We start from the raw sequence: 17,572 nt of genomic DNA on the forward strand, positions 1-17,572 counted from the left end.
ACAGTTATGATTTGGTTTTATTTCTAAAACAAGCCCCACAAACACAGACTTAATGATTGCGATTGGAGACAAATATGCTTCAATTTTAAAAGGAAAACGTGTAACTATGAAGTAAAAAGTACTGACAGAGGACGCTGTTTACTGCCGCATAATGATCCTAAACACCTCAAAGTAAACAATGTCGACATTAAAGCTAAAAAGAAGGGTTTGCCAAGGCCCTCATGGTGGCCTAAACAAAACACAAAATCTGCAAAAAAAACCACAAAGCACTCAGAGATTACTGTAGCTTTTTTCACGATTAAAGAAAATCCACAACAGAACTGCAAGGAACTTTTATTGTAATTTGAAACAATTTAAATGAAAAAGGTGAGACATTTTTTAATAAAAATTTAAAAGTTTTTTTCTTCTAAGTGCTGCTGGAAGTAACTGTTGATTTTCTTAACTTCTTCAAAAACTTTGAACAACATTTTCTTTTTTCTTTTTCCTGCTCTATTGGGCAAAAGGCCATTTTCCTTTTGCACTCATCTGCTAAGGCCTTCCAAGCTTCTCACAGACATACGTGCACAAAGCTGTAAAATTGCTTGCAAAATGACGGGAATATGATAACGGTGGCGCTTAAATCAAAGCCTGGGCAGGAACGTACTTCAGAGAGCCTTACATCTCTCCCATATGGCAGAACAGACACATTTAGACTCTCCTTGTCTACTAAACGCTGATAGAAACTCCAGCCAAACTGCAGCACTACTGACAGTCAGTTCGTTAACATCAATGGCATTTTTTTTCTTCTAAGGACACAGCTGCTTTTTTCTTCTTCTCCTTTTTGTTTTTTTTACAGTGTGCTCCTGACGGTCTGGACATTTTTATGGCACGGTGGGCCATTTAGCGGCCGTTGAAATACGAGCCGCAACAAAGACGTGTAAATTTCAAATATCAGGTTGGAGAAAAGAATTCCGTTGACATGGCCAAAAAGTCTGACAAGGTCCAGACTAGTTTGGAGTCGATGGCCTTTGAATCTCTCAAGTTCAAAGCTCCAGATAAGTGATTTATCAGCAACAATGTGCTTCGCAATGAATTTCATGAAATCGTGGGGCTTAATCTATGAAGTTATCAGTCTAATGAGACATAAAGGACATAAATTGTCTGCGGAAGTTTGATGCACAAAGACAGAACCACAAAGCAGGCTGAGCACTAGCTGGGAGGAGATAAAGCGCTGAGTGTCATTTACATATTGAATTGTAATCCAAAGGCGTAACATTCTCACTTAAAATGGATGAGCAGTTCCTCCTGCTGTGCGTCTGAAAGGAGAGGCGCAGGACACCGCAGAGGAGACGGCGGAAAATAATTACAGAGGGGAGCTGCAAACACACAGCAGTCATTTATCACCGGTAAGGATAAATACTGGGTATGCATGCACTGTTCTCTGATGCTGTGGTGCAGGAACAGTGAGAGTGTGCGTGCACCGGTGAGTCATGGGTAGTTTGTGAGTTTAAAGATCACATGTTTGATAAAGTAAAAGCAGAAAAAAAGAGCAATGAGTTCAAAATGTTGGGGTCACAAAGCAGTTCATGCTTTGAAACTGTTTTGTGTGCCTTTAAATGGCAAAGGAAAGGGATATGTGGACACGTGATCTAGGAACAAGTGAGCGGTCCAGCTGTCCTCTGACCACAGACAAGACATTGGCCGGTCACCCGACAAGGGGTTTCCCCTGTTGGACTGGCAACTCTAAAGCTATAATCGCACAGCCCTCAGCGTTTAAGCGACTACTTCCAATGAAAAAGTCGTTTCTGCATTCAGAAATTCTCACTTTTGCACAAAGCTATGCAAGTGTCTATGACCATTTTTGGGCTCTACCTATAAAATATGCTGCCATTATCTGTGCTTTGCAAGGTAAACCTGATTTGACCAATCAGGGACCTGGATTTGGCAGCGACATATGGATGGCCTCCCTTTTAATACCAACCGTTTGAAAATTGATCATGGAGGAGAAATGACAAATTGCAGTTTATTTATTTATGTCTGGATGGAATAATATGAGACCATGTCTTTCATATATCAGAATAGAGCTGTGACAGAAAAGGCCTGGAGCAAGATTCACGAGATTTGTGCTGCTTTGACATTTTGCACCAAACCTCTTCCAACTGTAGGTGACGGACATGCGCAAGTAAACAGTAAAATAACAATAAGAAGAAGCCCCTCCCTGCTTGTCCAGTTTGAACACCATGGGCTAAATGTGCTTTCAAGAAGCGTCTTCAGAGGCATAAGACTAATGAAGATGTCTGTAGTATTTTTGTATAACAAGCAAACAATCTGTTGTTTTCCTTTTTTCTCTCTCTCCAGAGTTGACAGATCTCCTTGCTTTCATTGTCCCGTCACTGAATAATGGAAAAACAAATTGGAGTTTTGAAGATTAGAGATCTGAAGCTACAACTGCACAGGGATCCTTTATGTTTTTTTGTTTTTTTGTGTTGCTTACGACTGGTCTGGACTTGCCTAACTTATGAATTGGTTTAAAAAAAAAGTTTCTTTGTAAGATCACAAACTATAGAAACATAAAAACATTGCATACCCGACAAGAATCTTTTTTCTTAAACCCTACAGCAGAATATCAACCTGTACAGCTGTGATAGGCTCCAGCAACCACGTGACCCTGAAAGGGATGAAACAAAAAAAACAAAAAAAATGGAATCGTGTCACAGGGGATTAAAAACTTTAAACATAAACAGATTACCGACCAATGTTGTTTACATCCACTCCACTGTAGGACAGTTTGATCCTCACTGTGAGTCACCTGAAAGCCCCCACATAGTTGTTGTTCACCTTTCGGCATATCCCTTTAGGGGAATCAGCTTCCACTGATTCAAACAGGTGGTTTGGCAGAGATGTTTTATGCCGGATGCCCTTCCTGACCCAACCCTCTATTTTAACCGGGCTGGAGACTGGCACAGGGAGACCCAGAGTTGGGCCCTCTTGTGGCTACAAAGTTGCAAGCCCCCACAGCATGATATCAAATTTAAAACAAAGCTAAAGCTTCTAATGTTGCAGTTCCTCACATGACCACAGAAGGCTGGTTTCAAAACGCTCCCAGGTTAAAAAATTGTACTGATGCACCAAAATGAAAATGAAAAACAATCCCACTGAGTATGGTTAGCTGTAAAAACACCAACAGCTGCACAGATTTAGAAATAATTGACATGAAAAAAATAAAAAAATAATGGATTAAATTTATCTGTGCTTCTCCAGACGCTCAATGCATTTACAATGTGTCCATTATTCTTCACTCTTCATGTATACTTGGTGATGGTGGAGGCGTGGCTACCAATTTGCGCTTACTGCCCCTCTGACCATCACCAGAACATTCATGCACATTCACACACCGGTGGAGCTGCACTGGAGGCAAGGAGGGTGAAGTGTCTTGCCCAAGGACACGACAGTTGACTGGGGGGAGCGGGGATCAAACCACCGACCCTTTGATCATTGGCCGACCTGCTCAACCTCCTGAGCCACTGCTGCCCAATCTGACTTTTTCATAGAAGGTTTGGGTTAAAAATAATGTTGACAGCAACAATGGTAATCTATCTCCTTGCCTATTTTCATATATGCCAAATAGAAATATCCAATAAATTAGGAATAAAAGCTGTTGGGACAGTAAAAGAAACAAACAAACACACATTTATTTCCAAAGAGTGACACAAAGTGCATGTTATCTCAGGGTGTGTTTAATCTTTATTCAGTAGTTGATGTGCTGTCACAGTTCCAGTGCTGACATCTGGAGACAGAGAGCATGAGCACAACGATGGGGACAACACAAACCTCCTGTTCACACAGGAACACCCTTCCTGGACTGCTTTCCTGACCTCTCCTGGGACAGTTTTGTGCTACACAACAGACGCACACGAAAACATGCATCTAGAAACGTACCTATTTGTCGCTTAGCAAACAAACAAACAAGGACGAAACAATAAACCCCATGCTGCATTCAAAGTCCTTGAGTCTCCAGGCTGTCCCATGCACCATGTCCCAGTCTGGTGAATTGTGTGGTGCAGAATTGCGCACGGCTCACCCAGTGCGATTAAGTTTGTGAACACAAACCTACTTTGTGATAAGATGTGATAACGCCGAGGCAAACAACTTCAGCGTCGCTGCAGGCGACATTTTGGCAGAATGGCGAGAGAAATAGGAGGAACAGTAGAAATGTTTGGGAAATGTCCCAGTTTGAATGCACATCACTGCAATCTTTAGGGCTGAACAGAAGCTAACTTATTAACAAGCACAGCTCCAATGTTTGCAGGTGCAGAAATGACGAAGTAGACATAAAAACGGTTACAGTTTGAGGATCAAAGTGGCCTTTACGGCCAAGCCATGGCCCTTTCAGCCATGCACAGGCAGGAGGAGAAGGCCTGTTCTGATCCACACTGCCATCTGTTGGAAGCTGGGAAAGCCTGAAGAAAGGCTCCGGGCTGTTATCGCTGCATTCTTTGAGATTTGCCACATTTTACCGCTGCATGATTACCGACAAATGGATACATGACACGCAAGAGGGATAAGAGTTTCTGGACGGCGTAGAATAAGGGAGTGTGGCAACGCTGACAGGGGTAATTAGGTGTTGTGAAGTAGTGCGGCTCACTCCGTGGAGACAAACAAGGCCGATATGAATAGTGCATAACCACCTTTTCCACATGCAGGGGAAGAAAACACATTTTAATCCGAGGTTTCTGATGCTTTTCTGAGGAGGAACTCAGGAATGGTAAAGAAGGAAAAACTAGAAAATCAGAGGAAGGCAGAGGAACCGGGAAGGAAAGTCTACCAGTCTCAGGAATGCCTTGGCACTAGTGTCCGTGCAGGCCGCATTATCTAACAAAAAAGATTCCTGTAATTGAAATGCTTTCAGTTGCATGAGACAAAGAGGCAAGAACATAAGGAAAGATAAGACTGGAGGGAAACAATTGCACAGCTCTTTACTCCTGCACACTGGAGTTTTTTCTGCAGTCGTGCTTTAACCCTGTAACATCCACCTTTAGACAATCTCTACATTTTTCTGCAGCAGCAGACACATATGCTTAAAAGTTAAGCCAGTTTGGAGGTAAAAATTGCATTTCAAAATCAGAAAGAATGTATTTTCAATAAAATATAACTTGGGATATACTGTAAAAAAGTGACAGTAGAGATAAGCAGTTTTTACCAAACTCACTCTTTTATCTTTAAAAAAATATCCAAAGAATTTAAAATAATCATAAATCCTAACTAATTTATAGAAAATGTAAATACACACAGCCTTTCTAAAACGTTTTCTTTTTATGATGTTTTATAAAATCACTTTTAGTTTATAACATCTTTGTTTGCGTTTTTCTTTCTCTTCCATTCAAGACATCCAGAGCATAAACAAACTGAGCTGAATTTTCCAAAAAAGGTTCGGCAAAGTTTACACAACAAAGAATTCAAATTTAAAAATGGCCAAACGTGTTTGAATTTACCCAGAATTCCAAGCCAATTCAGTGATGAGGAATCCACCTTTCTCATTTTCTTCTTGAAAAGCTCTCAATATGTTTCAAAAGCTTCTATTGAGTGTTTTTCTTTATTGTCATAATGGACCTCACAAATGTAATCAAGAGTGAAATCATAATCAAATGTGAAAGCAGCAAAAAAAAAAGTGCAGTGTGTATTTATTTTTCCTTTCTGATCTCAGTGTAGCCTAAACATCTCTAAATTCTGACTGTTTCACTCCTTCTTTTGTGCTGCAAAAACAGGCCCTTAGAAAGGATATTTTACTCCATTGGCCGATTTTCTTTTTCATAAGCCAAAAAATATATACCAATTGGGTAAAAAGAAATAATCAAATTTTAAGAAAAGATTCTAGTCACTAAGACATGTTTTCTTAAAATAAAATTATTTTTCTGTCAAAACCTTCGTGGGGAAGACTATTTCTCTTGGAAGACAGAAAAAAATAAATTTCCTTTGGAAGGAGGGACTTTCTAATTTGTGGAGTTATTGCGATGTGTAGGACATAAGTTTTATTTCAAACATTTTTAATCACATTTTATCTTCTGTGCCTGTAATTTGACCTTGAAAGAATACAAACTGTTGACATCCTGTTTCTGATGCTAATCTTTTTGGTTTCACATTAAAAGTGTTGGAAATAGTCAATATCAGTTCCACTAAAACCTTAAACTCTCGTTTTACTTTAGATTACTGAAGTTCAAGTTATGTTAAAACCAGTAGGTCAACAAAATGCAAAACTTTGAACATTTTTCTTCATCTTTTAGAAAAAGCAAAAGTCCTCTTTTGAGGCTTATTGTATAACATAAAAAAAGCACGGACCCGGTCAGTTTAGGACATCGCAGACACACATCACGTACAGCTCAAACAGACCACCTAATTGCAAACACACACACACACACACGTATGAAGTGCTGACACACAGAATCATTTCTCTTCTAACACAATGGACAATGCAGCGAAAGCAGCAGAGGGCGTACACACTGGTCTTTCTGGTGAGCCAAGAAAAAGCTAACATTACACAAAAGTCATCATTATTATTGCTCTGACAGGCTGCATGAATGGAGAATGGAAATCAGGGCACAGAGTGAAAGTAAAAAAAAAGAAAAAGTTAAATGCATTAACAAGTAGGAAGAGTTTATCTTTTAGAGAACCATATATAAGTAACACGAAACACAAAAACTGTTTCGTTGGTTTTGTAGGAAATTATGAACAACAATCACTAAGTAATTTTATATAAAAAATAATCCTTATAGCAAAATATGAATTTCTATTCTATTTTTTTGATCACTGTAAGCAGATTAAAAAGTAAGTAAATTGACTAAAAAAGGAAAGAAGAGCAGTGTGGTCAGCCAAGCATCCCACCTCCAGCCGTTTTTTTTGTGTTTTTTTTGCTGACGGCTGAATCATCTTCTGGGTTCTTTCATTCTTGAGATGGGGAGGAGGGTTAGGTTCCCCTCTGGTTTTGGGCAGTGATTATGAAATGTGATAGCATCTCATTTCTGGTGGGTTTGTGTCCTTATGCCTTAGTATAGGCTTTCATGCGAGAATGGAAAGCCTTCATAGTGTTTTTAGGGGTTTGTGAGTGATGCATGGGCTTGAGTGCAACTGGGTTGCTGACATCTGAAATCAGTTCGGAGTTGATAAAGTTGAAGTGACTGCATTCATCTTTTTATTTATTGTAAAAGCATTCACAGTGTTTTTATTTTTAAATTATGATTATGCTTTTTTTAGCCAAAATCAAAAGATCCTGTCGTTTTCTAGGACATAGTTTCTGCAGAGTGGCAGCTCTGAGATGCACCTCTGAGTTGTGTGCAGGACTGTTGGTGCGATGTACGCCTGCTCACACTTCCCATCATCCATTTGTTTACACTCTCTCCCGCTAGCTTACCCCAGTCTAACATTAGTGGTGCATCAAAAATGGCCAGCAAAATTGGAGCTATCCAGCTGTACAGTTTTGATCCAGATTCCAGCTCAGACCAGGAAAACAAAGACCCACATGGATCTATTTGTCTGTAAGTGGATGCATCAGAATGGAGTGGAGCAGGGAGCTTGTGGCTTGCCGTAGTAGCTTCTATGTCACACTTACAAGCTATTTCCAGCAGCATTTTTTTGTCTGCTCCTGATTCAGGATGATTTGAATAAAAATACTCATAAATGCAATTTTACGCTTTATTTCCTTTACAAATGTCCTCTAAATGTCCATCAGAGAGGGTCTGTAATTAGTTTGTAAATGTATTTGTAAGGGTTGTTTTTGTGTTTCTCTGTCTGTTTTTACAGCATGCACACTTTTATTATACAATAATTTACTGAAATTACATTTTTTAAATTTTTGTTGAGAACTAGCAGCTAATGCAGGGACTGCAGTTGGTTTTCATCAATATCATTGGTCTTTCTTTTGTATGAGCCTGTTCCTCCTCTGAAGTTTGTGATTCAAAAGAAGTCCCTGTGTTTTGAAATGCTTTTTTGACCACTAGCCCTGCAACAGAGGTGATCTGGGCTAAAACTTTGCAGAGCAAAGTGAGCAAAAATGAGAAACGCGAAAAAGCAACTATGACAGACTGCATGAATGAATTTGAAACCAATATGTCAGCCGTCCTGAAATCCAGCCGAGACGGCTCCGGTTCTCCATGCTGCTGCCAAACAGAGTGGATCTACTTTAACGCTGGCACCTACAATATTTTCTTTTTATTGGTAAAAGTAGTATCCCTTAGCAAGAAGAAATGAAAGGGGCAGAGGGTTTGAGTAATAATGGACCACTTATGAGGGGGAGGGCAGAGGGAAACCAGTTATTCTTTTAAAGAACAGAAGCTGAGGGAGCACCTGACGCACATGGTCAGGATCAAGGGCTGCGCCACGTGCCACTAACTGCAGCCAAAGCTCTTTTCTGAAGGGGTGGTGATGGTGGTGCACCGACGGGTGTGCGAGTGTGTGTGTCTGTGTGTTGCTGGTTAATCTCTTTACAGAGAGGGTGTGCACTCAAAGCTGCTTTTGTTTTGGAAGGCTACTTTCTCGAGGTCGTCCAATCCCTTTGCGCCCACTCCTCCCCTCATCATCTCCTGCTTTTTATCTCTGGACAGGCCGTCTGTATGAAACGCTGCAGATTATTTCTTTTATGAGCTAATCAGCCGGTTGGGTGAGGCAGAGAAAGTGTTTGTATGCGTGCATGGCTGTGTTTAGGTGTAGGGCTTTGCCAGCATGAGCGTGTGAGAAACATTGAAGAGCTTTCATGTTGTAACATAAACTGAATTGAACAGGAACGTGTCGGGACAAGAGGGAGGCTTTGATTTGCTCGAGGAACACAGATGTGATTCTGTACTCTGTAAATGTTTCAGCTGAGGTAAAAAAAAATAGTTTTTTTCCATATTCATGACTCAGATGAAAAAAAAAGACTATGCTGCAGCAAGTTATCATCAGTAAAATAATTTCAGGAGGAAATTCTGTAGATTATTTGCCATATTTTCCACTCTATGAGGCGCACTTAAAAGCCTTAATTAAAAAAAAAACAGCAACAGTGTGTCTTGTATATGGATTATTATTGGTTGTGCTTGATGTTGAAGTGATTTTGAGAGCTACACATCACCCTGTCAAAATATCAGTCTGTTTTTTACATTTCGCAAACAATGTTGGGAGTTACAGGTATTGTGAATACGCTAACATTTAGCTAACATTTAGCTAACATTTCTAACCTATAGCTTGTTACGAAAAAGTTTTATAGAGTTACTGTGAACACAGTTAATAATGTCTGACTGACTGACTGACAGACTCTTTCTCACTCTTTTGTGTCGATTTATGCACCTCAAATATGACGTAGGTTCTAAAATAGACAATTCATTGATGGTGCGCTTTATTATCCGGTGCGCCCTTAGGTGAATAAAATAGGTTGTACTTTTTGCTACAATCTTTACATTTCTTCAGTCCTGTCACAGTTCATGTTCAAAAACACTTGTCATGGTGCCTCTGGCAGCTCTTCTCCCCCTCCCCTCTCTGCTCTGATCCTGATCATCACCAGCTGTGGACCCTCAGCTTATCAACCTCCAGCCCTTCTTAAGGAGATCCAGTGCCAGCATTCATCGCCAGTTCTTTGCTCCTCTACGGTGCCTAGTCTGGTCGCTCATGTACCTTGTCCATGAAAGTTTGCCTTCCGCTAACCTTATTTTGTTGCCTCGCCTGCAGGATTTATCTTCCACGAGTGTCCACCTGGTTTCCATTGTCAGAGCTACTCCACGGCTTCACGGTGACCGTACATCTCGCCAAGTCCTCCAAGCAAGCTCTCTGCTGAAACCCTCCAGCCACGCCACAGCAGAGCATTTTGATCCACATCGTACCACCCTTCCACAGGATTCAATCTCTACAGTCATCATCGGATCCACGTCCAGGAAAATAAATCTCTTTGAACTGACCTGCTCATTCTCCTGTGATCCTTCCGGGTTCCGGCGTCTGGATCTGTCTCGGTGTTCTCAACCATGACAACACTAGCTCTTTCATTAGGTCTGACGCACTGAAATTTCTCAATAAACTGATGGAAAGGCAATAGGAGATCATTCTCATAACAACAGCAATATGAAGAATAAAAAGAAGTGTATTTTTACAAATATTCTTATATTTTTGTGTTTTATGGTTTTGGGGGGGGGACTTGAAACTCCAGGAAATCTCACTAGCTTTTGCTTATTTTTAGCACAAAGTCCAGTGTAAGCCTTTATCTTGATTTGCGGTTTTGTCCTTCAGACAAGGTCACATGACTGAAAACTATCATGGAAGTATTTTCATTAGATTTGTACAATTATTTTGTAAAGGTCAAAATGAGAAACAGTTTTGGATTTCTTGTCTCCAGGCATGAACGTGTGATGGTTTTGTTATCAGTCATTGCACAATGGTTAAAATGTAAGAATTTGCAAGACAAAAACAAACTCCACACAGAAAGGTCCCACATTGATGTTCTGTTTCAATTCCTCCAGCCAGGATTTAAACCGGGGGCCCTTTCGCTGTGAGGCAAGAGCGCTAACACTTTCTGTGTGGAGTTTGCATCTGCATCCCACCGTCCAAAAAACATGCTTCATAGGTCAATTGGCAACTCTAAATTGTCCATAGGTGAGTGTGAGATTGAATGGATGTGTGATATGTGGCCCTGGGACAGACTGGCGACCTGTCCAGGTTGTCCCCTGCCTTCGCCCATAAGTAGCCAGGATAGGCTCCGGCAGCCCCGTGACCCCGAAAGGGACAAAATGGAAGAAGATGAATGGACAAAAACAAACAAAAATAAGAAACAATAACTCTTAGCATGTTGACAAAAACAAAATCATTATATCCCATTAACATAAAATGGAAATCAAATGTAAACTGAATGTAAAGATTTAACTTGGTAGAGGCTGAAAAAGGGGCCACAATTTGAACAAACAAGAAAATACAAAAACAAATCCAATGACCCATTACAGTCCATTACACACGAGAGCCATAAAACAGAAATGCCATCCATCTATAAACACTTTTACCTCCTTCAGCCTATTTCCAGGAAGCTGTCAGCACACACCACTAGCCTGCCCTTGTTTCCAAACCTCTAGAAGCCCTTAAAATGGTTTTTAGTACGTAAAGTCAAGTAAACACACCGGCGGCGGCTGAGTGGGGAGACAGAGGGGAGGGAAAGAACGAGGGATAAGCAGTTGCCTTAAGAACCATTTGTCCTCAACGACAGCTGGACCAGTTCCCAACCGGTGCTACAGTGTGGTGACCTTCACAGAGACAAAACCCTGCCGCCATCCAATTCAGAACTTCAAGTTTTGATGAGCCTCTGTGCATCACTTCAGGTCGCTGCACACATGTAGAAACGTCTAAACAAACATCTGCGGGCTTGAACACACACACACACACAGCCAGAAGAGGCCTGTAGTCTTCAAGGAAACATTTCAACACATTCAATGAAGCAAACACTAATATTTCTCCATAGGTGCTAATGTGGGAAGATAAATCGCTGTAAGATGACTCACTCAGGACAGTTTGATTACATTCCCCTGTCTCCTAGGAGCTAATAAGTGTCTAAGAAGCGTGACACCACTCTGCATTTTATCAGCAAAGAAGCCCTGACTGCAGCAGTGATTTGTGGAGGTGCTCGTCTACTGCTGACAAGCAGCTTCCAAAAAAGCGGTTTGTGTTATTAGTCGATCTGTCGGTCTGTGCTTCTGCACGGTTATGGCTATACATCGGTTTTCAAAGGAGACTCTTTATACATCATGAGGCTTTAGCCCCCCACCCCCACCACTCTGGCTTTCTTATCGCCAGCTGCCACAACCACCTAAACATCTCCACCACCCCCTCCTCCCATGCCAGGCTGTGGTTGCAGCCAGCATGGCATTGTCAGTCACCAGGGACGAGCCATGTTTGTATGGCCGTTGCTGTAGGTCCACCACACTGTGGCTTTGTTCTCACCATCAATGGGCCAGTCAGACTGATATTATAAATGACAAGAGGGCGTGCCAGCACTTTGCTCTGGAACGAGGCAGACGCGTGAATTGATACGAACTGTGGCGTCTGTTGGTAAGTGAATTCACCCAAAAGCACATGGGGTTAATGAGAAGAGCTGGTTTATGCAGAAAATGATCAAAGTCAATCTCTATTAAGTATTGAACCCCAAGGTGTGGTATTAGAACACACACATTCTTCTGTTTGCTGTGGTTGAATCTGATCTCAAAAAATCTGTTTTTAGCCACAAAAACATGGTCCAAATGAAACTCACACATGCTAAACAATATTTGAAACAAACCTTTTTTCTTGACATGTTTATTTGAACCGCCTTTTTCAACACAACCTGCTGTGCGAGTCGAGCAAATGCGCGGCTGCTGCAGGAATCTTCAATGAGTATAACATTATTCAGTGATTTCTCCCATGAGATTTACCATGTTTTCAATACTCATTTTTGCTGAAAAATGGTCTATTTTCAAACTTTTGTCATACAGTGGGTTCCAAATTATTACGTGAATTGTAATTAAGTGTGAAAAAAAGAGATTTGTTTTGTTTTTTCAATTAAACTCATAGACGATATTGTGTTTAGGTCTCTTTGGATCACTGCCATCAATCTCAGACACCTGTGACAAATATTTTGACAGGTGAGTCCAATTAAAGGAAAAAAGAAGGATGTTTCACATTATTAAGAAGACCATCTCTCAGCTCAGAGGCGGTTTTCCCTATGGGCAAAGTGGGCGGTCGCCCAGTGCGCAATCTTGTAGGGGGCGCAAGAGCGCCCAAAAAACAGTCTCTGCTGCGTGAAATAGTTGAATGCCTTGGACAAGGAATGAAAACCTTGGATATTTTATAAAAACGTAAGCGTGATCATGGCATTATTAAGAGATTTGTGGCTGATTCAGAGCACACACAAGTTTGTGCAGATTAAGACAGAATGAGGAACATTTCTGCCAGAAAATTCAATCAGATTAAGAAAGCAGCTGCTAAAATACCATTACAAAGTAGCGAGCACATATTTGAAGCTGCTGGTGTTTCTGGAGTCCCACAAACATTAAGGTGTGGGATCCTCCAGAGGCTTGCAGTTTTAAGTAAACCTTCTTCTTGGTCACCCCTAAACAACATTTACAAGCAGAAACAGCTGCAGTGGGCACAGACATACATGAAGACTCATTTCCAAACAGTCTTGTTCACTGATGAGTGCCGTGCAACTCTGGATGGTCCAGACGGATAGAGTAGTGGGTGGTTGGTGTAAGGCCACAATGTACCAACAAGGCTGCGACTTCACCAAGAAGGTGGCGGAATCATGGGGGGAGCTGGTAGGCCTTTTTAGGATCTCTGAAGGTGTGAAAATGACCTCTGAAAAGTATTTAAGGGTCAATGGCCGACGAAGTGTGCATGATCAGAAATTAGCGCACACCATGGAAGCCTGAACCGTCCGACGCAAAGCTTCCGTGAAGTGCGTTAATTCTGACAATGCACACTTCGAAGGCCATTAACCCGCTTACACCATAGTCACATAAACATTCAGTCAGTTTTTAGTGCTTTATTCTTGTTATTTTTTTCGTTTGGATTGCTTTTTTCACAAAAAGCGGACTATTTGTCGCGTGTTGTCATATTACCGCTCCTATCACAACTGCAGGGGCAAAGAAAAGTGATATATGCTGATAGTTTAGATAGAAAGTTCACCTCTTATTGCTTGTTTTTGTGCAGATGATGAAGCAAAGTTTGTTTTCAAGAATGCAGCGCAGTGTCAAAGAACATTTAAGACATGTGATCACGGTGGTTTATCACTTTTTAATCCACACCCAGCAGCCAATCAAAGTCGAGAATTCACCCAGACCATGGTGTGAGTGGAGTTTCTGACTGACCACTTTCTTCCGTAGTAGAAACTGTGCTTTCTGTATCAAAATCATCACATGCATGACAGTGGACCATCTCATGTTGCAAGGAATACTTCTGCATCATTGGCTGCTGTGGGCGTAAAAGGAGATAAACAGATTGAGTGGCCCCCATCCTCCCCTGACCTCAACCCTGTTGAGAATCATTGGAGCATCCTCAAGCAAACTACTGTAGTTGTGTTTGTGCATCACAGTTGCTGTTGCCTCCTAAATTCCAATTACACTGTAAGATCTAAAATGTTAAAAATCCAACCCCATATTCCACACATGCAAAGATTCTCCAAATTCTGCTGTATTTTTGGATGTTCCAGTATTAGTGGCAAGCTTTGTCTCCACGGTAACAGCCTTCTCATTATTTTTGGCTGAGATATTTCTTTGACACATTTGAATGTGGTGTCAACAGGAGTTGCCTGGGTACAGTGCCAGCAGACAAAAATGATGTGTGTGTTAGCATGCATCGCAGACAGAGGATCAACCTCACCACCCTTCCTCCGCCAGTGCTCCACCCCACCCCCAGCCAGCTGTCCGTCCTACCCAGACGCTGGCCCCGTGCCTGGTGCCATGGCCCCAACCCTGTGCCAGCTGATCTACGGAGGCAGGGGCTAGCGTGACCCCGACCAAACCTCCTTTTCCCCCTTTTTTTAACCAGCATTAGATGCATAATGCGAGGCTGAAAGCCTTCTTATACTATCTTATAACAGCTGGACTCACACACAGACCAAGAACGACACACGCATCAAGGGATAAACCAGAAACGCTGTTTCCCAATATAGCATCGAACCCGGTTTCTCTTACTTTTGAGGTCATGGTGTTTTTCAAAATTCTACTTTTTACTTTGCCAGATTGTAACTTTATTTATTTATTTATTTATTTATTTATTTATTTATTTATTTATTTATTTATTTATCTTAAATGAGGTTTTGTTGTTTCCAAATGTCTGGGGAAACCTGAAGAAAATAGCAACACAGTCTGGACAAGCCTGTTTGGAACAGGAGTTGAGTGAGTTAAAGTTAGAGGTCATTGAGTCTATGGAGTTCCAGGAGTGTGCCCCTTCGCTGTAAATTCTAAAAACAAGAGCAAAAACTGACTGAACCCCAAGCGCTGCTGGAATGACAGCTGAGCTGAAGGGGTTTTTCTTTTTTGATAGAAAAGGATGCCTGGGATGATTTCAGATCCAGACTTCCACATATCTCCATCGATTCAGTTCAGCAACCTTACATTCTTTCCTGAGGACCAACACACAGCCAGCCGGGCTCAGCAGACAAAACAAAAAACACAAAGCTGATAAACGCAGAAAGTATTCTCCTTATGCAGCCTGCTATTTTGGAATGCCTAATACAGTTCTTTGCATGCTGACAACCTTTCAGTCAAGGTCGTGAAATTCAAAGAAGGCAACCAAAGTTAAGGACTTATTCCGATGAAAATTGTGTTTTTGGTGTTTTTTACATGTTCTTGTGTTATTTTTCTCATGACGGAGTGAAAATAAAAATAAAATTAAGCTTAAAAACTGCATTTCTGAGTACTTTTTTTTAGTTATCTGACTTTAAGGCTACGTTCACACTACAGGCTGAAACGACCCAATTCCGATTTTTTTTCCCCTATGCGACCTCTATCTTATCTGTTCATGACAGTCTGAGCGACACATATCCGATCTTTTCAAATGCGACCCAGGCCACTTGGGTATGTGGTCCTGAATCCGATACGTATCCGATCTTTTCAAATGCGACAGGCCACATGAATCCGACCCGTACGTCATCAATACGCTACAAATATCATAATTCTGCTTGAAGTAGGCGGAAACGAAAACATAAAGATCAACCATGGCGGCCGATGCTGCTGAGACCAGTCAGTGGAAGGGAAGCGAGGTCCCCGATTTGATTAATATTTGGGTGACAGCTCTATTCAGGCCAAACTCAAAGGCTCTTATCGCAACCGGGCAGTTTTTGAAAACATTTCCAGCTAAATGGCCGAGCGTGGTGTTGAACCTTTCCCACGATGACTTTTTTTTTTTCCCTTTCCGACCGTGGTCAGAAGCGGGCGACCGAAGGCAGATCCTCCTGCGGGGTTCACTTCCGTTCGGACCCTCAGATTCTCCAGAGCGCCTTAATAAACCGTTCTCCTTCCTCTGTAACACACAACATGAATGCGCGCCCACACTGCCCCCCCTTTTCTACCTCTCTTACACACACACACGCGTGCTCGCGGCCCCAGCACATAAACATCCCCATTCCACAACAGTGGGTCCAGACAATCCTGGGTCCAATGCCTTCTTAAAATGAGAGGATTGTTATTGTGCTGGCTCCTTTGTGAAAATAAATTTATTAATGCAAAAAGAGCTCCGCTGTTGACAACACTCTTGTTGACATCCATTGTTAACGTTTTTTTTTCTTATTTTTTTTCCATTGGTAACGTTAGCTACTTCCGCAAACAACGAGTGACGTCGTTCACCGTTGAGTACTCTTCTGCGCATGCGGGTCACTTCTGGGTCATTTCACGGTCACACAGGAGATCACTAAAGTTCTGATTTAATTAGAAATGTGAACGGCCTTGCAAAAAAAAAATCACATTTTTTCAAAAAAATCGGAATTGAGCATTAAGCCCTGCAGTGTCAACGTAGCCTAAGTTTCATTTATTGGTCGAAGTTCCATAAAGGTTTCAGCATCTCTGGTGTGTGAAGCCCCAGAAACAATTGGTGTCACACTCTACCTTTTTTTATCAAAAACCATCTCTCATGGTGACTCTTATTGAAGTACCCCACAGGGACTGGAAGGTAACAGTTCATTTGAGATACATCCAAGGAGACAGACCGCCCCAGGGTGGTTGGTTGGGGGGGCACAGCTGCCACGGTACAATCACTCTCACAGTACCTAGTGTCAGTGTCAATGACATTTGAGAAGGGCAATTGCCCCTTGTCTTGAGGGTAAAAAAGAGGCATGGGGTAGGAGAAGACACACATGGCGACGCATACACACACCCGTAAACATTGAGGCCCATTAAGTTGTAGTTGTTGCCGTGTACAGCCATTACAGCGCTCAACAGCATCAACAACACAGTCATTAATTTTGATTCATAGCTGCTGCTGCTGCTGGGATTTAAATAGATTACAGAGCATGAATAAGACAATTCAGGGTTGGCTGGAGCTGCAGACACAAGCTCTGTGTGACAGCAGGGTTTTTACAAGACAACCAGTGTGCCGACCCACATGAGCGCAGGGCGGCGTGGATTTCTGCACATGCCTGACCGCTCACGCCATCACGCACTCTCAAGTCATCACACGCGCTCGAATGGCAAGACAACAGAGCCGTACGCACCTACTCCCCCACCTGTTTTTCCACCCTACAGCACCAATGTGGACCCTCCAGTCTCCAGCTGTTCAGTTGGAAACAACAGACACACAAACAGATGTAGCCCCCTCACCCCTCCACCCCAACTTCCTTCACATATGCTGACCAGGCTCTGTATTATTTTTAGCTTGTAGTAAACAGAGAGCTAGATTTTCATCACACTGCTCCCCCTTCTCCATATTTTGCACAGTTTTCCATTTCACCAGATCCTTCCAGTTTACGTCTATTCCCCCCATCCTCAAAGGAAGAAGTCAGTTTACAGGTCAGAATGTTCATATGTGGTGGAAGTAACTATTTCCATTTCTAAATGCATCACTTTAGTTCAAACCACATGTTTATTGTCTCATCTGTTTCAGGAACTTGTTGCAAAAAAGTTCAAAT

The 17,572-nt window shown here is 41.8% G+C and overlaps 1 protein-coding gene and 1 long non-coding RNA gene across 2 annotated transcripts in view; one reads left to right on the forward strand and one right to left on the reverse strand.

The window, feature by feature from the left end:
• LOC101166715 (potassium voltage-gated channel subfamily KQT member 1-like) overlaps positions 1 to 17,572 on the reverse strand; it is a 202,178-nt gene that overhangs the window by 3,839 nt on the left and 180,767 nt on the right. The window lies entirely within an intron of this gene.
• LOC105354196 lies at positions 8,246 to 9,895 on the forward strand. Its single transcript, XR_002290383.2, has 2 exons — positions 8,246 to 9,590; positions 9,670 to 9,895. It is a non-coding gene; the product is annotated as an uncharacterized LOC105354196 (long non-coding RNA).

This window comes from Oryzias latipes, chromosome 6 (assembly GCF_002234675.1).
Source record: "Oryzias latipes chromosome 6, ASM223467v1".
In the NCBI taxonomy this organism is placed as follows: domain Eukaryota; kingdom Metazoa; phylum Chordata; class Actinopteri; order Beloniformes; family Adrianichthyidae; genus Oryzias; species Oryzias latipes.